Below are 25,761 nucleotides of genomic sequence, written 5' to 3' on the forward strand. Positions count from 1 at the left end.
TACTTGCTTCCTTTTACTTTCTCAGGGTTTTAATGTGCTGTTTCTTTTCTACTTTTCTGAGATGGAAGCTTAGGGCACTGAGTATCACCCTGTCTTCTTTTCTAGTATATGCATGGAAAGCTAGGCATTGTTCTCCGAACATTGCATATGTTTCATTTCATATGTGTGTGTATATATATATATATATATATATATACACCTACACACACACACACACACACACATATATATATATATATATATATATATATATATATATATAAAATAGGCTTATTTTTGATAGAGTGTGTGTGCTCTATTGTGGGAGAAGCAGAGACAGAGAGAGAGAGAGAGAGAGAGAGAGAGAGAGAGAATCCCAAGCAACCTCTGCGCTGACAGCACAGAGTCCATCGAGGGGCTCAATCTCACAAACACGTGATTGTGACCTGAGCTGAAATCAAGAGTTGGATCTTAACAAACTGAGCCACCCAGGCGCCACATTTCCTATGTTTTAATATGTTGTATTTTCATTACTGTTCAGTTCAAAATACATAGTTCTCATTTTAATTTTGATTTCTTCTTTGACCCCTGGGTTATTTAAAAGCATGTTGATTATTTTCCAAATACTTGGGGATTTTCTACTTTCTTTCCATCATTGATTTCTAGCTTAATTCCACTATGGTGAAAGAATATACTCCACATGATTTTAATAATTTGAGGTTTTGAGACTGGCTTTATGACCTAGCACAGAGCCTATGTTGGTAAATTTTCAGTATGTGCTTAAAAGAATATGTATTATACTGTTGTTGGAGTTAATGTATTAAATGTATGGATTAGATTATGCTGGTTAACTGTGTTATTCAAATGCTCTGTATCCTTATTGATTTTTTTTCCTGATTTTTGAGGGTAAGCTCCATCTATTATTGTGGATTTTTATAATTCTCCATGCAATCATCAACTAAAAGAAACCAAGTGTAGTTGTTTTAATTTCAGATGAAGTAGCTTAAGCCAGCCTTGTCCAATAGAAGTTTCTGGGATAATAGAAATGTTCTTTGTGCTATACCATAGAGTAGCCACTAACCATGTGGCTCATGAGCACTTGAAATGTGACTAGAGCAACTGAGGAACTAAATTTTTAAATCTGTTTATCTTTAATTTAAAATTAAAATTTAAAATTAAATAGACACACTAGGCTAGTGGTTACTGTATTGGATAGCATTACATTAAGGCAAGAAAAATTGAAGAGGGACATTTGTATTGATAAAAAATCAATTTAGTAGGGAAACATAACAATACTAAATAATGTATGCACCTAATAATTATATCTTCAAACTACATAAAGCAAAAATTAACAGATATAATATGCTTAGATCTATTCAAAGAGATAATGCTTACAACATGGGCACTTCAAGTATCTTTCCTGCCTCCCAAATACCAGAACTCTCTAAGCACCAAAAGAACTCATGATCTGTTTTCTCGAGAAGAAAAAAATGATCTAGTATTCTAAACCTGTACCCTCCAAGGAGGCATGTTTATGCTCAGAATATACTTAGAAAAATGATCCAATGGAATATGGGAAAAGAATACTAGGAAACTCCACCTGCAAGAAATTTAGCTTTACTCATACTTATTATAAAGTTTGATACTGGTGTTTGCCAGATGGCTATGGGTGCCACACTCAGAAGGGTTAAAGGCCTTCTGAGGAAAGAGGAGGGTCTCACATCTTTGAGCGCTAACAGTGGAACCCTTGCTTATATGTTCAGTTTTGGCATCTTGCGATATGTTCAGTACCCATGTGGCCAGGTTAAGTGGATTTACGGGCTACTTTTCCTATTTGAACCAAACCAACCCTACAAAAAAACGGAGATGGACCATACTACCAATTATACAAGTGCTAAACAATAAATAACTGGCAGAGTTGACTTTTCCCTTACTATTACATCATGAGATAACAATTAGATACCACAGGAGGATCAGTCTAAAAAATAATATTATTAAGAAAGCTCTTTGAAATATGAATTACTTCTCTTAGTCAACAACAAACCTTGCCTTAAGTGTAGAGCATGTTAACAAAAGTGTGAAGCCAGTATAATTAGCAGAGCACTTAAAAGTTAAGCATCTATTGGTGGATAGGAATGAATGAAAGGGGTGTAATGATGCAATAAACATAGCTGAGATGCATTCTTCCATTTCAATCTTCAAATCTATGTGAGGAATCTTTTCTTCCAGCAGGGACAGTTATTAAACCAAACACTGAAAAAATACCTACACTTAGAGCCAATGCTTTAAATTTCTGAATCAAAGTGTTAAACTAAGACTGGAAATCATGAAGTCTGTTCAAACACATGTGCTCTCACTTTGAGAGCCAAAGAGGCATTTGAATATTAACAAAGAAAACACTATTTTCATCCTTTTTCATGATTATGTCATTATAATTTTAAAATATATTCTATATTCTGTATACTTTTATTTGTAATGAATGTATATGTTAATCTAATAAAACATAGAATGAGGGGCGCCTGGGTGGCTCAGTCGGTTAAGCGTCCGACTTCAACTCAGGTTACGATCTCGCGGTCCGTGAGTTCCAGTGTCGCGTCAGGCTCTGGGCTGATGGCTCAGAGCCTGGAGCCTGCTTCAGATTCTGTGTCTCCCTTTGTCTCTCTGCCCCTCCCCCGTTCATGCTCTGCCTCTCTCTGTCTCAAAAATAAATAAACGTTAAAAAAATTAAAAAAAATAAAAAAAATAAAACATACAATGAATAAGTAAGTGAATATGCCTAAGGTGGGGGTGAATGTTTGGTTTTTAGGCATATCAAAACTTGTCAAATCAAAAAGTTGGCCTGAAATTACTGGCCTAATATTAAAGTTTGTTCCAGCAGGAAAGTAGAAGTCACTGGGTTGCCAATGTCTAACTTTAATTTTCAAAAAATGAAATTTTCCAAAGCCAGGATGTCCTAACTTTGAAATAATGCCTTACAGAAGTTCTCTATATTCACAATATGGAAGTTCCTCAAACTTTTTGTCTAGATGATGCTATCAGGTCATGATTTAACCACAACTTGGTAAAATACAAAAGGGTGAAATACTGTCATTCTCCAAACTCCAATACTCACAGTTTCATTTTGGTGAATTGCGTGTGGTTTCTGATATTAAAAAAAATACTTCATGTGTGATTAACATCAATTAAAGAATATATATTCAGAATTTATGATTTCTTCCTTTTCAGATTTGGCTTGTTGTTTTTCTGTAATCATTTCACTGTCAAGTCCAGGAATTGAACCTGTTGGGTACTAAATCCTCACACTTTCTTTAGTTCAATATGAAATAATAAAAAATACTTCAGTAGGAGATTTTGCATTTCCACAAAGCACTTTATATGATTCAAAACCACCCTTCTGAATCACTTGTAAGTCTAGACAAATAGTCAAAACCAGTAGTCATTAGCAAGAAATGATAATAAATAGCTCTGACCATTTATTTGATATAAAGTTCACAAAGAACACTAAAATTGATCCAAATATTAAAAATCTGCATTAAAAATAACATCATTCACTTTCTATGTAAGCATTTTTACTGATTACCTACCTATCCCTATGCATGAGTAAGCTGGCCCTTACCATTCTCTCCAGGCTTTTAGAATATTGTAAAGCATGGCATTTGCAGTGGTCACATTTCATTCTATTTTACACTGATGTCATCATTTCCTTGTTCTGTTCCAATTTTATTACAGTTTGCAACCGTGACCACGTAAGCCAAGATGCTTTCAAAACTACAGACATAGGCTATTAATTCTAACTTTGATAGCAATTGGACAAGGCTAATGCCTTATTTACATTTACTCCCTTCTTACTCCAAACCAGAGACCACATCAAATAACTAGCTCTTTGCACAAAGCTAAAGAATCAAATTAAAGCCCCTCCAAGCAAGTCCAGCATCCCTAAGAAATGACTCCGAGAAGTTACTGCAAGTATGAATCACACATTCAAAGACATGAGCCGAGAGTCAGTGGAGAATTTGAATTTGGAACTGCAGAGCCTGTTAGTTCCATGCACAGGAATAAAACCGTCAGAAATTGTGATCTGCATGGTTCAGAACTTATTTCCTTTATTAGTATCTAGCCTGGAATTCTGATTTTAATATCAATTAGCACAAGCATAAGAGCAGAGATTATAAATCAGTAGTTGCATGCACATGCGTACCATGCTTAGAGCCCCTGCCAGCAAAAGGATTTGTCTTATGGAAGGATAGAGCTAGAAAGGCAGTAAAAGCTCGAGATTCAACACAGAATGAAGAGAACTGCTGATTTCCATTAATGTGACTGTACTTATCTCCTTTTAACAAAGATCTATTTTAGAAGGAAAAAGGCAAACACATTAGCCTCATGATTCCCACAAGGGGAAAAAGAATTTGTCTATATTATAAGTTGTGATAAGGGGTTCTGTTCTTTAAAATAAAGCTACAGCTAAGGTAATTAAAGTAACATGACAAAGCATATTGTTTTAGAAATAACTCCATAAAATGACTTAATAGCCATTACTCACATGTTTTAAGGAAGCTGCCATGCGAGATAACAGTAGACTACTTCTGCAGATTGCAATAACAGAAAATGCTTATAGAAAGTGTTTTATTGTTAGTTTTTTTTTCACTTATAATTATCGTGGGATGCTATGCCTGCATATAAAATAAAATCTGATATCAAATTTAAAAAGGGGTAAATCATTGAGGCACCTGGGTGGCTCAGTTTGGTTAAGCTTCCTACCCTTGATTTCAGCTCAGGTCATGATAGTGAGGGGCCTTCTTGGAATTCTCTCTCCCTCTGTCTCTGACCCTTTCCTGCGCATGTGTGTACGTGCAAATTCTCTGTCTTAAAAAAAAACACAAAAAACCATTCACAAAGTGGGGGGTAGTCATTCAGTACGATGGGTGAATCAGGTCACATTATTCTTGATGAGATTCAGTATGAAGTAGTATCTACCAAATAAAAAAGAAAATCAAATCAATGAAAGATTACATGTTGAATTTGCTCTTATAGCATATATGAATTTATTGTCTCCAAAAACAAAGAAAAACATACTGGCTAAAGTTATTAAAGTTCTGAAAACTTGGAACTTGTGAAGAGGGAGTCTATGATTTGCTCTAAGATAATTTGCTCAAGCCTGTCCCTTTACAGACTTTCCACATTCCCTGGACCTCTTGTAATATCTTTTTCCACTCAACTCACAATTTCCTTTCCCTGGGTATTTTCTGCAGACCAAGTACTCTTTTTTTTTTTTTTAAGATCCTATCTACTTATGTCAATGTCACAGAGCCGTCATTTCACTTGGTTGTATCTCCCTAATGAGATTACCAGTGAACTGAAAGCAGGGACCAGGTCTCTTTCATCTTTAGAAGCTCACACTATTTTTGGACTGGCTGATTGGGGTGCAGGGCTGTGCTTGGGCTCATACAGGAGAAGATCCCATTATTGCTACTTCAATTCAGTTTTATGGGCTCTCACAGCAGCCCTACAAATGTTGGAGAATTCTCTGTGGTTCTATGAGGTGTGAACAGAACACTGGGGAAAATATGTTGACCTCCCCACCCCACATACACACCGATCAGCCCTGAATCTTTGGGAGTCCACAGCTCCAGCACATTTTTTAGAAGTACTGAAAAAATTTAATAAATAAATGAAAAGAAAGTAGACTTTAGAGTCTACCATAATCATGTTTGATGCTTAGTTTCTATTAGTGAAACTAGTTACTTAACTGAGCTCCATTTCTTCATTTATAAGTGAGTGTGTGTATGACACATAATATTAAACCTAGCTACCATTGGATCTGCTGGGTCGTCCAATCAGTTGAATAGAACAAAAGGCTGACCCTCCTACAAAGAGAAAATTTTCCTAATGGCCTTTGAATTGAAGTGTTTTCCTGGTTCTCCAGCAACTTCTGGCTTTTGGACATGAACTGGGACATCTGCTGTGCAGATTTTAGACTTTCCAGCCTCCACAATCATGTGAACCAGTTCCTTATAATAAATCTTGTAGCTTCTATTGGTTCTGTTTCTCTGTTCCATCTCTTAAAGGTCACCTTCTCAATAAAGCCTTCCCTGACCATCCTTTAGGAATAGAGAACTTCCACTCCCTGTCCCCCCTTCTTCTTTGAGTTTTCTCTATAGTTTTATTTCCTCCCAACATGCTACATATTTCATTTCTTTATTTTACCTGTTGTTTGCCTATGGAAACTTTACGGGAGCAAAGTTTTTTGCTCATTTTCTTCCCCACCGGATTCCCATTACTCAGAATAATGCCTGGCACATAGTAGATGTTCAACAAGAATTTGTTGAATGAGTGAACTCAGGAAGGAAACAAATCACTAATTCAAGGGTTGTTTTTGATCAAATACTTTTTAAGGTCTGCAGATTTCACACATACAATCTATAAGAAATGTGGTTGTAATGGTTTGTACTACTACCATAGAGTATATTCCAGAAGGATGTGCAGGAGCATGGAAAGGGAAAGACTTTTAAGATACCTCATGCAGAAATGCAGACACTAGGAAAGGTACCAATAAATGGAGGGAATTGAATGTACTACTGGTGTATTAGTTTCTTGTGGCTGCTATAGCAAATTACCACAAATTATGTAGCTGAAAATACTAGAAATCCATTGTCTCACAGTTCTGGAGGTCAGAAATCTGAAATCAAGGTGTTGGCAGGGTCTTCCTCCTTCCCAAGGCTCCTGGGGAGAACCAGTTCCTTGCCTCTCCCAGCTGGTGGCTGCCGGCATTCTTTATTGTGCCTGTACCCCTCCAGTTTCTGCCTCTGTGGTCATATTTCCTCTTCCATTTCTGCTTGTGTCAAATCTCTCACTGCTTTATTCTTAGAAGGACACATGCTATTGGAGTTAGAGCCCACTGGAAAATCCAGGATGATCTCCTCATCACAAAATCCATACCTTAATTGTATCTTCAAAAGCTCTTTTTCCAAATAAGGTAACCTTCATAGGTTCAGGGAATTAGAATGTGGACCTGTTTTGGGGGGGACCATCACTCAACCCACTCCAGCTCTTATAAAAAAAATTGGAGTTTGCTATGATTCCACGACAATTGATTGTGCTGTCCAGCTGCCAACATGGGGTACTTTCTGAGGAACATGGGCCTTTGTCATCAAATCACTAATCTCCATTGTGCTTCCCTAAGAAATCAGACTAATCCATGTGGTAAAGTTTCAAACAGTTCCCTTTTATAGTAAAGATCTTTGCTCAGGAAGCCATCCACTGAAAGAAAGATCAGACATTGTCTTTAAACAAGGGAGTCATCTGTGGGTCAGGCTTTCAATCCTGATACTTTCCTCTCATTTCTCACAATCTTATGATAGGGATTTTTATAATCTGGCTCAGGAACTATCATGAGCTTGAATCCACGGAAAAGGAATCCATCTCACTTTGCACTCAAGCTTATAAGATGTCAGTGGTCATCAAGATCATCTTTTAAGCAATGATGCAGCACAAGGACGTGCAATGAAATCCAAGTTCATAATTTCTGGCTATTTTTCCTCGTGCCAGTCTCTATATCTTACGGCTGCATTTTCACCTTCCCTGACACTCAGGAGACCTGAAACTTCTAAATTAAATTTAATTTGTTTAAAGTATCATAATGGGCACTTTTCAGGACCAAGTGTTCCATGATTTATTTAAATTTCCTATATAACTCTCCATTTCCCTGAGTAAGTATAAACAACTGTTCTATTTAAAATTTAAGGCCACAAAATTTTATTACAGCCAGTAATAGTTTCTTTTTTGCTGTTAGAAATGGAACCAATTACATTTCTGTCCTTACATCCTTAGGTCAATAAAATGTCGATTAAAAGGTCATATGCAAAGGACAAACAATATCTACTAGGTGAATTCATAAGTCTGAACCTGACTTTGAAAATTAAATTTTAACTGGAAGAATAGGGAATAAGAATAAGGAATAATAATAGAAATAAATTTGTGAAATTTGTTTCAAAAAATTCATTTATCAAAAAATAAATTGCCATTTCAACTTTTTTGTTTTGGGGCTTTGCTTTCAAGAAGAAGAGGCATATTATGATAAGAGGAACTGGTGGGATTTATTCAACATCCCAATGTCTAAGGTAAGTCCTGAGGGCATTAATATGACCCCACTCTTTTATAATGATGAGAACATCATAGTGATGATCCTAAGGCACTGGAGGCCAAGGGCAAATCATCCAGCTAGAAACAAAAGCAGGGAAATTTTAAATGAATATCGAGAGACAGAAAGGTCACCATTGAACCTGTGGTCAACATTCTAATGAAATATGATATGACTGTCCATCATGTGGCAGATAGTTGTGTGGGCCAGAGAAAAAGCAGGGTTACTTTCATCTCCCCTTCCAGGTTTCTCTGAACATGAGTATATATTATATGCTCTGAATGTAGTGGAGGGTTCTACCTATGGAAAACAGCATTGCTTCTAAAGGCTGTGTCTGGGGTTATCCCTGTGAGATCTGGGCTACAATATATGCTCTGCCTATATGTCAGTCTTTAAGTAGATTTGATTACAATTAATACATGCAGACACACATTCAAGAGTTTCTCGTGAGGTTCAAATATTTCTTTAAAAAAACAACTATAAAGTTAGTTGCATTTAGACAGGGTACTTGATCTGATACATAATTTAAAAAAATGCATGTGATGGGTTAGTGGTCCTGTTTCCTCTATCATCCTGAACCATTTGATAGGGAATATTTTTATCTATCAAACATGCATTGGGTGATCCTTACCTGTGCTTTCTTCTCAAGGACATAAATGCAGAATATCACTATTTTATGGAGTAGTCTTCTGTTTTCCTCATTCCCCTTTCCAACTCAGTCCCCACATCACAGAGTAATTCTACTAAAACAGAAATTGGACTGTGTATTGAGAATGACTGCTATTGTCCTATGAATAAAGCTCTAAGCCCTTATTGCCTCTTGGAAGGGTCTGCCAGTTCTGGCCCTATTTTCTTTCTCAGCCTCATCTCTCTTCCTTCCTTCCTTCCTTCCCCCCTTTCTTTTCTCTCTGTTTTTTTTTTTTTTCTTTTTCTTTTTACCCATCTCTTTCTCTGATAAGACTTCCTTCATTTTCTCCAATGGTCCCCTTCCTTACATCCTCTAGAAATGATGCATGATGGAGCTAATATCATTTCTTGGTCCAGTGGTTACAAATCAAAGACCACTGACAGTATAAACATTTAAAACAGAGACTTTGGATTATATATGTAGACAATTTGAAGCAATTATCAAAGACAGATGGGCTTCATGATATTTTCTGACAAGACCATCTATCTGGCATTGGATCCTCTATGTGGTGAAAAAATACCTTTTGCTCCCCAAACTGCTGCTATATGCTTCAGGGATCTCCATCATAATTTCAAATCCCATTCAGTAATGCAAAATTTTACTCCAAGAATCTTTTTTTTTTTTTTTGGTTTCGTTTAAAAACCAAATGGTTTATATGTTCCCAGTTTGCTCTACCCTTTCCATTCATTAATATTAAATTAAATTAAATAAATCAGATGCATGTCAGCAAGAAAACTAAATGTCAAAAAGGCTGAATTTTAGCTCCCTTTACTATGGAATTACTGGTCCAATGACTCCTTCCAGGCATGCATCAACATGGAATTCTATGTTGATCAGATGTCCTCAAATCTGCCTACAGAACATTCCAAAAATATCTATTTGCCCCAGGATATAAAGAAAGACAGTACAAACCAAAGTAGGTGGATAGGAACCAGGCTCAGAAGTCTTACAGACTGGAAATATATGAGTTCATGTTCGTTCTATCATATCATGGTATTAACCTGAAAAACCCCCTAGCACCCAGTGATTGGAACTGCCACTGGGAGGTCAAGGGTGCACACTCCTGAGGTGGGGATTTGCATTTGTGCCTGAATTTAGCCATGCCCAAGAAAACCTGGACAGCATTTTGTTGGCCGACATTCCCTTGGGTCACAGATTTTCCTGATGATTTACTCCTTTGAAGTCACTTAGGCTTAAGGCTAATGCTGAGGACTTAAGAGATTTAAACAAGCAATGCATTTCCTGAGGGTTTTTTTCCCCCCAGATACAATCTTGTACAACAACATTATCCAATGGGTGTTGGCTGAGCTTCCTAAGGTACTTTGTCACAGCACCAGTCAATACACAGGTACAAAAGATGCAGTCCTGTTCCTGCAGAAATTCTCAATAGCCTTGTGGCATTCTGGCAGGGAATGGCTCCACGAAGATCTTGCATGTATTTAATCCTGGCCCAATAAGAGGTGGCATATTCTTAATAGTGAGCCCATTCTCAAGAGATGGGGAGACATGATAATAATGAGAACAGATTGATGCTGGCTTGGCTCAGGTCCCACTCAAAATAATTTTTCATTGTTTCAGCCATTCCGCCTAAGAGAAGGTTAAGAAGATAATTGGCAATGCCGTCAGGAGGGTAAGTGAATTTCCTTGTTTCATGCTGTCAAGCCTTTGAGAGAACTTAATTTGTGTTTTGACAATGGGGAGGATAGCGGGTTCTAGACAGAAATGAGCTTTCGACAGTATCTTTAAAGAATTACAGAAAGACTCTGAGAAAGCAGAGGTTTTGATGAAGCCCTTTGGATTCATGTTAAAAGCTACCTCCAGCATTTCTGGAGCCCTTACCCCAGTCCACCATCAAATCCTAACATGTAGGGTATCCTCCAGCAAGCAAATCAGGGCATGAGCTCTGAGGACACTATTCCTTCCTCTGATTTCCTTTTCCAAAACCACACAGAATGGTCTCTTTCAAAGTGATTTGTGACACTGCTACGTTCCCTCCTTTAGCTCAAGCATTAGCAAACTTTTCTGTAAAGAGTCGGAGAGTAAACATTTTAGACTTTGCAGACTATCGGGTCTGTTACAGCTACTCATTCTGGCAGCTGCAGTGAGACAACAGTCACAGACAATACGAAAAGGAATGGGCATGGCTGTGTTGAATAAAACTTTATTTAGAAACCCTAAATTTGGAATTTTGGATGATTTTCTTACGTTCTAAAATATCATTCTTCCTTTGATTGTTTTTCAATCATTAAATTTTTTTTTTAACATTTATTTATGATTGAGAGACAGAGGGAGACAGAGCGTGAGCAGGGGAGGGGCAGAGAGAGAGGGTGACACAGAATCCAAAGCAGATTCCAGGCTCTGAGCTGTCAGCACAGAGCCCAATGCAGTGCTTGAACTCATGAACCATGAGATCATGACCTGACCTGGAGTCAGACACTTAACTGACTCAGCCACTCAGGCGCCCCATGTTTTTCAATCACTTTAAAATGTAAAAGTCATTCTTAGTTCATCAGGCTACGCAAAACTGGCAGTAGCCTGGATTTGATTCCTACTTTAGTCAGAGACCTTTCAGTTGAACTTTCTGGGATGGTGCAGAAGTTACATACTGGCACTGTTCAACACTGTAGACACCAGCTACACAGCACTATTGAAATGTGGCTGCTGTGACACAAACACTTAATTTTTAAGATTATTTGATTATTTTAATTCTAATTGCCACTTGTGGCTAGTGGCTACTGTGTTAGACAGTGCAGCTCCATAATTATCTTTCATATTAATTTGAAAAACATGTTCTTGCCTTTTGCCTACGTTAAAAAAAATAAAGAAACAAATAGATTCTTCTACTTACTGCTTAAGTTATACAGTTACTGTTCCTTCTGAAAAAATCATAGTTGATGTCTTGGTTTTAATTACATAAGAAATATGGGCAAACACACACAGCAGGTGCAAATACATGCTCACACATGCATGAAATGCAGCTCTTCACTGAAATGTCATCACTACCAAATTCAGCAAAACAAAAATTGTGGAAAGATGGGGCGCCTGGGTGGCTCAGTTTGTTAAGCATCCGACTTTGGCTCAGGTCATGATATCACGGCTCCTGAGTTTGAGCCCTGCATCGGGCTCTGTGTTGACAGCTCAAAGCCTGGAGCCTGCTTCAGATTCTGTGTCCCTCTCTCACTCTGCTCCTCCCCCATTCATTCTCTCTCTCTCTCTCTCTCTCTCTCTCTCTCTCTCTCTCAGGAATAAATAAACATTAAAACAAATTTTTAAAAAAATTGTGGAAGGAAAACTATGCCTATCAATAAGGATAGTATCCTCTTATTCAATATCTACTATGAAAACCCAATATTAGACAATGAAAACTACTGTATAATATGAACTTAAACTTTTCTACTAGTTTCCTCGATTATTCGTTTCAAAATCCTATACTTCTGTTAAACATAGCTTACAATAATGAGCTTGCAAGACTGACCCAAGGATGTCATGTTCTAAAATAAATGAGGTGGTCATTTCTAAGTAAATGACTGTGCATGAACCCCCAGCCATCTCAAATAAAATCTCAGACCATCTATGGCCAGTACCTCATGCTAATCCCACAGGTCAAGGCCAAAGTAATTGACTAGTAAAAGACAAACGCATAAAATCACTAACGCTTAAACAGTTTTGGTAACAAGCATCATTTAGCACACATATAAAGTCCTGTTCATTAAAATCTAACCCAATTAAAAAGTATTCTTCATCTTGATTAAGACCATTTATGGTGAAACGTCTATCATTACTGGCAGAGGTAATCTAGAGTTACCTAAGGAAATTCTAAAGCAAGAAATGGGGATGGTTGTCTATCCTTGGTAAAACAAAACAAAGCAAAATAATAGGGAAGAAGTAGAAGTTCGTGGTGAAAAAAAAAAAAAAATTCTTGCCCCTACAATTCTAATGCTGTGTTCAGAATAACCTCAGGCCAAGATGCTCCTTGAAAGTGCTCCAAGGCTCCATCTGAGGCCTTTTCTTTCTCTTGCTATATTCTGTTCCTTGGGAACCTCATTCATGCTCATGTCTCCCTTCCACCTTTATACCTATACCTGTATTTACATCTGATTCACAAATCTTTACTTTCCAGTGAACTTGTCTCTTCATTCTAAATTGGTATACCTCACCATCTGCATGACTTCTCTCTTAGATGCCTCTAAGGCATTTGAGTCATGCCATGTCCAATTCTGCCCTCATGGCTCCTTCCATCTTTTACAGTTTGGCTGTCTTCTGAAATTCCCTGGGCCAGTGATGGGTGACAATAACCACCCAGTTGCACAAACTTCAAATCCAGGTAATTCTGACTCTTTCCCTCCACCTACCACTGACCTAGCACCAAATCCTACTTCTTGCATCCTTCTACCTCTCTTTTTCTCCGTTGTTACAAACCAATCCACACGGCTAATGTCTCTTGACTGCACTAATAGAATAGCCCTAATCTTTTACATCCTGCTTGCCCTTTTTATCCTTTAATTTGTTCTCTTCAATCAATAGGATTTTTTCAAAACTTAAATCTGGTCATATCACTACCTCCACCCAGGCTTAAGACTTGTTAGGATAAAAACCAAAATTGCTAATGTGTGGGTTTCACTTCTGTCCACCTTTCTTTCCCCATTTTATATTTTCTTCTTTGCTTTTTGTGGGTTTCACTTCTGTCCACCTTTCTTTCCCCATTTTATATTTTCTTCTTTGCTTTGTGTGCACTCTCTACCATGGCCTTTCAGTCCCTTGAACACATAATGGTCCCTCCTACCACACATCCTTTGCATGTACTATTTTTTCTCTCTACAAAGATTTCCCTTCATCTATATACTCTTCCTCACTCCACTGGACCCCACATTATTTACTTACTTAGTTTCTACTCAGCTTCAGCACCCAATTCAAATATTACTTGTTCTAAGAAGTCCTACCTGATCTTTTACCCTTTGATACCTACCCCATCCAGACTAGTCTAGATTTTTCTGTAATAAATTTTCCTGGAAACATCATCCTTTCCTTCAGAGAAGGTATGTCAGTTTGTAGCTACACATTCCTTTATGTGATCATTTGTTTTCTGCCTACCTCTCTCACTTCTCCATTAGTTCTGCTAGAGCAGGGACTGTGTCTACTTTTATAAACAATGCTTTCGCCAGAACCTGGTATGGTACAGACACATTACATGAATTTAAGAAATGTTTGAATGGAGAAATGTACAACAACAAGGATATGGGGATAGTATAAATATATGGAAGCATCTGGGGACGGGAAGTATAAGATGCCAACCTTCTATGCAAGCCCAAGCTACTCCAGGGATATTTCCTCTCTACAGCTGGTTTTGACTTACAGACTCCGTGGCTCAACACCAACTAATATACATGCTATTATGGGGTGTCTGTTGTGTGTGGTTTACTAACTTACTCCTTCCTGTCTCCATGTTACATTTCTGTTTTTATTTCCCCCACATCTCATTTTCCCCATTTATTCTCTATTGATTTTTATCTTTCTATTCTGCGTGCACTATTGTCAGCTGCGTTAGCTGTGCAAACAAAGCTACCTCTAAATAAATAACATTTATAATTATAATAATTAATCCCAATCCTTATCGTACCTTTAAAGCTCTGAAGTCCAAAACCCTGAAGACACATTAATTCCAGTGGCTTTGTGATAATCAAGCAGCCAGTTGGTTACTGGAAAAATAGCCAGACAACCTCATTGTCTCAGTATGATTATTTATTTGCCCTTGAGGCTACATATAGTTTTTATCGCATGCTCTTCCATATCCACTTCATGCTGTCCCTGAATCCCTCTGAATTTCTGGGCATGTAATAAAAGTAAGATAAATGAAGCAAAGACAGAATCTATTCAGACTCTAGCATCCAATGAAAATAATAGACAGTGAAATCATATTTAAACTTGTGCTGTGATGCCTTTGGATTTACCTTGAAGACATTTTTCTGGGATGGGTAACTGTGCTGGGGTTGGTGGCTGGTATATCAACGCTGTTTTCCAGGGTCTCTTCTCAGAGATATATTTGCATCCATCTGACATTGATTCATGTAGCCAGATGGCAAAGGACAGAGCTGGGTCATTCCATACAAGGTGTGACCTACTTACAGGTCCAACAATCTGTGGTTTAATACTAAATAAAAGTATTGAGCCTTTGAGTTAAAAAATGCAGTTTGATTACTGTACATGCAGCATGAACAGTCTGAATACAGGATGCATCAGGTGCAACAAACAAAGGGATACGATGCTAAACTGATTCTCCAAGGCTGGGTGATAAGGAGTGTGGTGGGTGTCATTGCCAACTCAGTGAGGTGCTGACAAAGCCGTTAAGAACCAGGAATGAACACTGAGGCAAAATGTCAAAGTGAACAAAATGTCACTAGCATATAATGGTGATGACCTTATGACTTGGTCGGAAGTATTCCAGGATATTTTGAATGTGTAAAATCTTCAAGGGCCTTCTGAACTATCTAAGAGGTGGTAGAGACCAAATGCATCCCTGTGTAAAAAGCCTTCCTGGCTTGAGCCTGTTCTCTGTTGAAACAAGGTATGAACCCAAAGGATAAGAACTGAATCAGAGCATCCCATAGAAGCAAAGACGCAGTTAGGGCCTTTGCCCCTAACACCAAGACATAACTGGTTTAAAATGGCCTTGTTTGAAACTGGCCACAGACATGTCAAATCAAATATTAATATTTCAATATGATATAAAACTGGATAAAGTATATATTAATTGATTAGGAAGCTAATATAATGTTGTTTTAGGAAATAATATCATCTCTGTTCTCCCCAGTTCACATACTAATTTTATCGCAACAGATCAAAGGTAGAACTATCATTCTTTTAATTAGTCTTGGAATTCAGAAGTGTTTTCCCAATAGGGGATTGCAATGCCATTTCTGAGAAGTGTTCAGGGAGATGCAGGACTGTTGTTTAGGAAATTTATCCAGCTCATGTGTAGCTGCCTTTTATTTGCTTTCTGGTGGAGACTCTGACTTTGCTACAATAATTGGATTTGCATCCTGATACTCTTCTTACCACTGATCTCATCCTTCAATCTGCACGCTGCCTATAGGCATCGCTATAACTCTATAGTTAAGAGAAATGCCCAGAATCCCACTCCTACCTCTTTGGTAAATTGGCCTCCAAATTGCTCAGGTCTTGATTTTACTCTGACCATTTTAGAACACTGCTCCTGACAACTGGGAGGCCAGCCCTCTGACATATGTTGACATTAGTATCAATAGTTGATACTAATGGATTCATTTTTTTAAATCTTATGTTGTATTTTTTTTTTTTTTTTACAATCTTATTGACTATATTCTCTATGCTGTACTTTTCATCCCTGGGACTTATTTATTTTATAACTGGAAGTTTCTACCTCTTACTTCAAGTTTGCTTGTACTTTTTTTCTTGCTTTCTTTTGGATTACTTTTTCCAACCTCATATTTTTTTTTCTCCCAAACATATGAAGTTTTATATTCTTGTAATACTAGACATTTCAATATTTATCACAATCAAGGAAGTGTATATCAATATCTTTACACTCTTGCTGAACAACACAAGGACGTAGGATATTTTAATACCAATGACCTCTTCTTGAATGGTATAGAATTGTTTTATATGTCAGTTCTAATCTAATCCCATAAGACATTACTATCATTTTATATAATCAATGTTCATGTAGAATTATCTACCTATTTACAATTTTCTTTGGTCTTTGTTCAGACTGTCCATCTGGATTGATTCTTCCTCTGACTAGCATAAAGGTTTATGATTTCCTTTAATGAAGGTCTGCTAACAGCAATCACTCAGCCCTTCCTGCCCCCTCACCCCTACCCCTCATCTTCTGTCGTGTGGGTTGGACTAAAAATGCCTTTAGTGCTGTCACTTTTAAGTGATAAACTCTAGGCTGGCAGAACTTCTCTTTCAGCACATTGGATACTAGCCCACTGGCTTCTTGCTTCCATTGCTACTGCTAAGAAGCCAATTTTGCATTTAATTGTCATTTCTCTAAAAATAATTTCTCCTTAGCTGTTTTTAAGATATTTGCTTTGTCCTTGGTCTTCTGAAACTGCAATACGATGCATATAGATATGGAATTGTTTAAAATGTATCTTGTTTGGGATTACTGAATCTATGAATTTGTACCTTTCATCCACTCTGAAATACAACCCCTTCTCATATTCTCCCGTCCTCATTGTTGCTCACCTCTTCTTCTCATGTTATCCATCCTGGCTCTTAATCTCTCTACCATATTTTTCATCTCTGACACTCTCCTCAGTATTACTCCTACTGAGTAATATTATAGGTCTCTTTCAAAATCTCCTAAGTCTCTCTCTATTGCTGGAATCTGGAATTTTAAATGTAATTGTGTTTTCATTCATAAAAAGTCAGTTTGTTTTCAAATGTACTTCATCCCCCTTTTTAGTCAATTGCTTTTGAAGCATATTATCAATTCTAAAAGCACTTGTTTAACATTCTGTTCTCATAATTCCAAAATATAAAGTTTTATAGTGCTCATTCTGCTGTCTTTTGTTTCTGCAGGTTCTCATTCATGGACTTTCTTTGTATTCATTGTAATTGCTTTGATGAGCTGATATTTCTTGGAAATTTAACTGTAGTAATGGCATAAGGTCTGGTTTGAGGACGGGCTCCTTTAGAGACAAATAGATTGATTACACCAGGAGCCCCAAAGATTTCTAGGATGAGACATATTTAAACGAAATCCTGAGTGTGTTAGGTGGTGCGAATTGAAGTTTAAACCCACATGAGGGATAGCTTGTGATCATGAATTCTAAGGGAGAAATTTTCCTCCTCAAAACACTAAGCTTTGAGACCAACGATTTTCTTGCAGTTCTTTGAAATGATGAGTTTATTTTTTATTCATGAATACTGTGGTGTTGTGTGGTCCTCTGAAATCCCAAGTTTATGTACTGGGGCTCTTATTAGACTCCTCACTTTGTCTACATTTCCTGTTTGTCCACTACCCACACATCATGAAAAAAAAAAGTAAGTTCAATGTCAACTTGACAGATACTTTCAAGGTGAAAAACAGCTTTACTTCTCTCTCTGCCTCTCTGGGTACCTGCTTTCACTTGGGCTTTGTGCTTTGAGCATTCCTTAATTTCTTTCCCATTCGCTGATGAATTTAAACATATTTTGAAAGTTATACAGAGTTTTTATTGGAAACTCAGGTCTCTACAGTTTGCTTTTTGATGTTTTCAGAGCTTAGATCATCAGCAACAGATGTGGGTTTCTATATGGCTGAGGAACAGGTGACTTTAGGATTGCTTCAGAATCACTGTAATTCTACTAAAAACCAATCAAGTTTGAAGGGCTAATTAACAGAAATGCAGTGATATCAACGAATCATAACAGCTTCTTTTAGGCTAAATTGGACTTTTTAAAACCAGAAATAGAAAGAAAGAGGGCACTTGAAACAAGTGGATCCAGATGAACAGTTAGAGAAAAGCCTCGATTTCGAACAATCTCCCATTTGAAACTAACTTGTAGCAGTAATAAAGTCTTTAACATTAAAATTTGGAATATTTTTTGATCACCCAGATCATATACAAATACATTATTTCTAGAAACACATGTCAACACACAATATAGTTAGCTGCAAAGCATCCCTTGACCACCTCGCCAATCCCAGCCACCTCCTTCAACTTAACCACGGTTTAAAAGTTTGATGTGGGGGCGCCTGGGTGGCTCAGTTGGTTAGGTGTCCAACTTAGGCTCAGGTCATGATCTCATGGTTTGTGAGTTCGAGCGTCGTGTTGGGCTCTGTGCTGATGGCTCAGAGCCTGGAGCCTGCTTTGGATTCTGTGTCTCCCTCTCTCTCTGCCCCTAACCCGCTCATGCTCTGTCTCTCTCTCAAAAATAAACATTTAAGAAACTTTTAAAAAGATAATAAGCATTTAAATAACCATTAAAAATAAAGTAAAAGTTTGATGTGTAAAAGTCTAGAACTTCCTATATATTATTCTTACTTATATTCATATCTATGTACATACACATAGACACCGAATTTGTTTTCCATTTTAGAAAAACATGTAGAAGGTATGGTATTCTGCACATCCAGACATGTTTTTGAGTTCTACTTTCTTGCCTAGTAGTTCAGATATAACAATCCTCCATTAAATCATTTCATAATTTTGAAGATTTGACTTCTAGATTTTCTGTAGGAAATCTTGATCCCATCTGACTGTCAATTTGTGACTGGGAGTTTCCTTTCTGGAAATACTTGGACATTTATCTTTCTTCTTAGTATTCCAAAATTTCCCTGCTTTGGGCCTTACTGTAGACCCTTTCTCTCATGTTGCTGGGCAATCAGTTTGGCTCTTCTGTCTGGTAACTAATGTTCTTCAGTTGTGAAAACGTTTCTTATCAGATTTCTTTGATAATTTGTTTCCTTCAGTTTTCTCTTTCTGGTGCCCCTCTCAGTTGGGGGCCTGTGCTCTGGTCACTTAGTTTTTGCCTTTCTTTTCTCCAAAATCAGTTACCTCTTTTCTGTTTGCCTTCTACATTCTAATGATATATTGATCTCCTATACACTATTAAACGCTTGTTTTGCATTCTTTGACTCTTTTCTCCCCCTTAACTATCATTCTGGGAGAAACCATTTACATGCCACTTCTAAGAATCTGTCCCTTGAAGTGCACAAGACTCTTTAAGAATACACATAGGAAAGGGTGCTTGGTAGCTCGGCGGGTTAAGCAACCAACTCTTGATTTTAGCTCTGGTTGTGATCGCACGGTTGATGAGTTTGGGCACTGTCAGTGCAGAGCCTGCTTGGGATTCTCTCTCTCTCTCTCTCTCTCTCTCTCTCTCTCTCCCCTCATCCCTCTACCTCTCCCCCACTCATGCTCTCTCTCTCTCTCTCTCTCAAAATAAATAAGTAAACATTAACAAAATAATATACATAGGTTATATAAATGTGTTCCATATTTTAAAGTTTCTGTTGTTTTATATTATTATATATAATTATATGCTATATATTATCTATATATGAATGAGAGAGAGGTTATTTCTACTATAGAGAAAAATTTGTTGCCTTTTAAAATTTAAATTGCATCCAGGACAGGGGCGCCTGGGTGGCTCAGTCAATTAAGCAACCGACTTCGGTTCAGGTCATGATCTCACAGTTCCTGAGTTCAAGCCCTGCTTTGGGCTTTGTGCTGACAACTCAGAGCCTGGAGCCTGCTTTGAATTCTGTGTCTCCCTCTCTCTCTGCCCTCCCCTGCTCACACTCTGTCTCTCTCTCTCTCTCAAAAATGAATAAACTTCAAAAAATTTTAATTGTGTCCAGTGCATAATGAGACCCTTTTTTTTAGTATATAAATTTTTAATTGTTTTGTAATCAGCAGATAATTTTTAATATTCAGGCCTGTATAGGTCTTATTTCTTTTTTTGTGTTGCATTGTAATTCACTAAAATGGAATAGGGCTGGGAGAAGAGAGTAGCTGGGGGTGAGGTTGGGAGGACAAAATAGGACACTGGAGACTAGATGTCTGGCCTGGTCCTACCACTATCTGTGAGTGGACCTCTCTGGGCCTCTTTTCATATCTGCTAAATGAAGATGTCAGCCCAGCTTATTTCAAAGTGCTTTGCATTTCTTATTGTATGTATTTCTTATTCTGTGTAATTTTTCTTTTTTGTTTTTTTAAAATGTTTCTTTCTTTTTGAGAGAGATAGAGAGAGAGGAGGGGCAGAGAGAGAGAGGGAGACACAGAATTCAAAGCAGGCTCCAGGCTCTGAGCTGTCAGCACAGAGCCCGACATCGTGACCTGAGCTGAAGTCGGACACTTAACTGACTCAGCCACCCAGACGCCCCTGTAATTTTTCTAAAATTCTCTACCTTAGGTTTCTCAGGGTTAGCAGTGGTGTTTACCCCATCTTTGGATGAATGTAAATTCAATTTGCCCATGGCTCAACACGTTTTTGCATGAATAAGGAAGCTAGCAGAGAACGCACTGTAGCCTGAACACAAGATGTTGTCAGGAGTCCAGTGGAAAAATCCCCTGTTAAGTCAGAAAGGATAACGCCCTTCCTGGACACTGGAGGTAATGAAAACAAAACCCTCAAGGTTACATAATCAATTTTTCAATTAATAAGCTTTCTCCTCCCTTTAATAGTGTATACATTAATCGCAGCTGAAAATGGGTAAAGGTAGGAACACAAAGGAAAGTAGACTGGAACGAACAATGCAAAAAAGCAGAAATTACATGTACCTGACATCTGCACAACACACAAGGGAAGCCTGTGACCTGGGATCAAAGGGGACTGGATCTCTAAAATGGTGGGCATTATACCTGGATAGCTAGTGTGGAGGTGGCTGCGCAACAAGACAATGAGGCGGGCTCACTTAGGACTGTGTTCCCTGGGACATGGTAGAGGGATGTGTAGTTTGAAAAAAATATCTACGGATTAACACATTTGATAGGTAATGCACGTGGTACAAATTTCAAAGAGGACAAGACGCTCTCATTCAGGGGTGCGATACAATTTTACTGCCTATAAGCTGTTATGTACCAATATGGGTTTCTTTAGATTAGAGATATGGACCAAAACTATGAGTGAATCTGGCTTTTAAATATGCTTACATATTTAATAATTATATATTTTATATTTCTATATTATCTTATGTTGATATATTTGATATATAATATATATGTATATATGTACTTGTATATGTATTTTATATGTAATATATATGTATATATACTTACCACGGATGGATGAGGATGGGGAGCTACTTTCAAATCCATTGCTCTCCAATTTCAAGAGAAAAAATATTTTAAAAAGAAAACCTATTGTCTATTCTACTTTGATAAGTGAGTGAGTGCTACAATTCCAAGATTAGAAATCTAGGTGATAAAATAGTTCTCAATATTTAGTCTCGAGGCTTTCCAACTAAATTGGCTTTAATCTTTATATGGAATGCTCCCTAAAGACCAAAATCCTGGTCAAAACAATGGCAAGTGCAGTGCAGCTGGTGGCCTCCCTAGGTACCTTCACTTGGCATCTTGGGTCCTGTAAAATCACACATAACAGCTTTTTTCACGTTTTAGTTTATCAGGAGGACTTAAATACTGAGGAATACATAGAAGTGTAAATGATTTATGAGAAAACTCTGACCAACACACCAAATAATATATTTAGGCACCAGGTTTAAAGAAAAGGAAACAACGATTTCAGAGCCCACATCTGGCAGTCATATTAGGATGGAGAGATGTGCAGGTCACAAGGAAAGCTTTGCTGACTCTGTGCCCTTGCGGGGGCATACATTCACTTATGAATAGATGTACAGGATAAATCTACTGAAATATCTTCAGAAAAGTGGCTGTCAAGAGCCAGTCTCATTAATTTTTCTGATACGAATATTTTATTTTATAGCTGATCTTAATAGAAAGATACTCTGAGCAGTTACAGATGAAATACACCTTTCAGAAAAACCACAAATTTCAGGTTATAGCTCAGCAGAATTGAGCATACTTTTCAGCCATGAGATAGTAAACATTTCTTTTACAAATGTGACTTTAAAGGCTTTGACTAAAAATCTTGTCAAAGCTTTAGACAAGAGTTCTGTTTGGTAGAGAAAATTATAAGAGAAACCGGGAGACTGGCCGCACCTGCGCAAGTGTGCTTTTTGTTCCCCTGTGACCCAACCTTGGCAAAACTGTTTGTTATTCACCTTGTCACAAACAGCTCTGTCACAGCAGATGTTGGGTTTGGAGGGGACACGGTGTCCAGGAAACCTGCAATCAGGTTAGCAAACTCCCAGGAGACCCATTCCCTTTCAATTGACTTGGAGTTGTCTGGCACTGCCTACCACAGCCCCTGAGCTGTCTGCCCAGGAAAGGGTGTCATGTGAGTCACAGCGGAAACACTTCCCCAAAACCACTCTCCCTGGAGGTGGAGGAGCCACACATCGAATGACAGAAAGGAAAGCTGCCCAAGCCTTTCTAACTATGAAAGAAAACACCATTTCCTTAGAGTTGCTTCACAATTCCACTTCCCTATAGAACCGGATTTAAAAGCTTCTTGTACAACTCAGTCTCTTTGCATAACGTCCAGCTTTTCAAATATGTCCTTCTGACTTCTAGTTCTTCAAAATGGTGGCTCAGTCTATTTCAGAACTCAGAGTGCCTTCCAAGTGGGAGAAGAGGAGTCAGCAGGCTCAGACTTTCAAGGCTTCCTTCTATATCCTCACAGGTGTCTGCTGTGAAGTGGCTGGCCTAGACTTCTCCACAGATTAATGGCTGCTGGCCATCCAGGGTGATTGATTGGTAACCACCTCTTGAGTCCATGGTCCAAGCCAATTGGCCTGAGGGAGCCTTTTTGTCTTGTTCTTAGGCTTCCACCAGCCCCCTCAATACCACCACTTTTTATCACTGGGGCACACAGGACATTTCCTTTTCCCTCTCAGATGTACATGATATGGGAACTTTCCAGATTTGGGCCCAGAGAGTAGAAGTGACAGAGGTACATACAAATATCACCTCCTGCTCTCTTCTCTCTCCCTTCTTTTCCCCACAGTTCTCAGGGTTGAAAGGGACACTCTCCTCTTCCTCCAGGGCACACCCTGAGTCCTGTTATCGCTGGGTGTAGGGTAAGACTCCAGCCCCTTAGGCTATCTGTGTTCAAAGAAGCTAAAGGAATTTGGAGAAATCCCTTCCTCTCTTCAAATCTCTGTTTTTCAAGATTTCTGCCCTGCTAATGAGGACCTTCTCCCTCAGGGAGTCCTGTCCTTTTTCTTTCCTGGAGCTGTGATTCAGGAAGGGTGGGGAGGGAAGGAGGATGCTTAAGGAGAAAAGAAAATATATCCTCTTATTATGTGCAAAGTAGTTTCATTCCTACACAAGACAGAGTGAATTCTAATCACAGCAGGGTAAATGTGGAAATCTCTTGAACTATGGGTACATTGTGTAGCAACCATGCAGGCTTTATGCCCTCGTGGATCAGCTCTGGGGAATCACTCTGTAAGGTGTATCAGAACTACTGTTAATGTATTAAATAGCAAGAGAAAACAACCCAAACATTTAAACAGTGTCTAGGGAAACCCTTTATTGTTCTTGAGAGTTCTGTCTAGGGAAACCCTTTATTGTTCTTCATAGTTCTTGAGAGTTTATGCTGCACACTCATTAAGATATTGTTCTTTCACTGAATACTGATTCATCAGAGAAAAACACAACCCTGCCAACAGTTAAATAGGTGAGGTCCCTTTTTCTCTATTCTTGCCTGGCAATCATTTTATTTAGTAGTCTCATTATAAACTAGACTGGACCAAAAGTTAGAAGTACTGATTCATCTCTTCTCAAATGGATTTTCCTTTATTCCCTACATCTCCCATGACTATTCCAGATTTCTGCTTCCCTTCAAGTCTGGACTTCTGGAAGAGTGTTAGATAAATAGTTGTCCATCCCTTGCCTCTTGTTTATCCCACTCTTATCCAGCCCCCACTCCCACCTTTCCACTGACTCATCACTAATACCAAGGGCACCAGTGGCCTCCTGGTTATTAATGTCAAAGGTGCCTTGCTGTACCATTCAGTCACTGTAGACACTATGCATCATTCCCTATATATTGATGTTGTTTTTTCCTCTTGGTTTCTCTGACAGTCTTGGTTTTCCTCCCATCTCACAGTTGTATCTTTTCTGTCTCTTTCAGGCTCTATCTCCTTTACCAGACCTCTTAAAACTACGAGTTATCTGGAACTAAGTCTTGGGATCCCTTCTCTTTCCCTTCTCTATGCCAAGGATTTTGTCTATTCTATGCTCAAATTCGTTCTAGATTCAGGATTCTCAGATTTTTGTGGATGTAAGTTAACCCGGAGAAAGGGGGAAAACTTCAAATCACTTAATCTTTTCGGCTTGAATTTTTTCTTTTATAATTACCCTCATAAGAGTCTCCTACAGTGCTACAGCAATAAGAGATCGTAAATAAACAGGATTTTCATCAGAAAGCAAGATGCATTGTGGTGGCAATTTGAAGTGTAGACCTGGGGCAGGAAATCAAGTCCCTTATTTGCTCTGTAAACTTAGGTACTTTCACTTCCTGGGCTTCACCTTTTGGAGACCACAGGCATGACTTAATTGGAATTTTAATCAAAGGTTGAACGTGAATTCTGCCAAATGGCATTTCATTTTCAAAATCTGAGTCTCTCTTTACTTGTTTGAAAGTGGTATAAAAGGGTAACAGCAGAGAGAAATGTTTCCAACAGAATATAAAGCTTAATCTGAAAACTGCTATTTACCCCAGCAGTTTTCTATTCTATTTCATTTACTGTCACTTAAAACTTTCAGTGGGAACAAAAATGTCCTCTTTAAAATGAATGAGGCAAGTATAAGCTTAGTATTAGCTGCAGGGTAGTATTAGCAGTGGGAGGGATATTATGTTATAGCTGAGGCAATTTTCAGGTAGAAGACATTGCTGGGTGGGTTAGAAATATGTTAGCAATGCTAAGTGTATATTTCAGGGGATTCTTCTGTTGCCTCAGAATGTTTTATATGGAGGTTCTGAGAGTCCATAGGTCAGCAAGGCAGGACTGCCCCTTTATGGTGAAGGAAACAAAGAAATAAAGGCTTGAAAAGGCAATAAATTAGATCTCAGCAGATAGCTTTGTTTTGTTTATAAAGGATGGGTAAGATTGTTTGTAGCTGTGGTAAGGTGCAGTAGGAAGGCTGCATAAACCCTGGGAAAACCATATGCCATCAAAGTAAGGTTTGTGCCAGTGTTGTGCTACTAAATGTTTAGTACACGGCTCTCCTAGAAAAAGGAAGAGCCTTGTTTGTAGTGTTTCCTGATTTCCGTGGTGTAAATATTCCCATTATGATCAAGTCCAAGCTCTGGAAGCGAAGATCTTGAACGCTGACTTAGTGGAAGGTACTCCGTATCACTCCATCGTATAAGTGACCACACAGATACGACAGATGGA

The 25,761-nt window shown here is 38.2% G+C and overlaps 1 protein-coding gene and 1 long non-coding RNA gene across 7 annotated transcripts in view; one reads left to right on the forward strand and one right to left on the reverse strand.

Annotated features, from left to right (window-relative positions):
* The window catches only part of PLCB1 (phospholipase C beta 1), a 695,363-nt gene that overhangs the window by 39,427 nt on the left and 630,175 nt on the right, over positions 1–25,761 (reverse strand). The window lies entirely within an intron of this gene.
* LOC132665369 (uncharacterized) overlaps positions 10,164–25,761 on the forward strand; it is a 94,801-nt gene continuing 79,203 nt past the window's right edge. For 4 of the 5 annotated variants that reach the window (XR_009604100.3, XR_009604104.3, XR_009604102.3 and 1 more), the window contains exons 1-2: positions 10,164–10,434; positions 13,053–13,128. This is a non-coding gene — a long non-coding RNA (uncharacterized LOC132665369). Of the gene's footprint in view, positions 10,435–13,052; positions 13,129–20,687; positions 20,888–25,761 lie in introns of all 5 variants that reach the window. The other variant, XR_013554579.2, reaches the window with a different exon arrangement.

This window comes from Panthera onca, chromosome A3, assembly GCF_046562875.1.
Source record: "Panthera onca isolate mPanOnc1 chromosome A3, mPanOnc1 haplotype 2, whole genome shotgun sequence".
NCBI lineage: Eukaryota > Metazoa > Chordata > Mammalia > Carnivora > Felidae > Panthera > Panthera onca.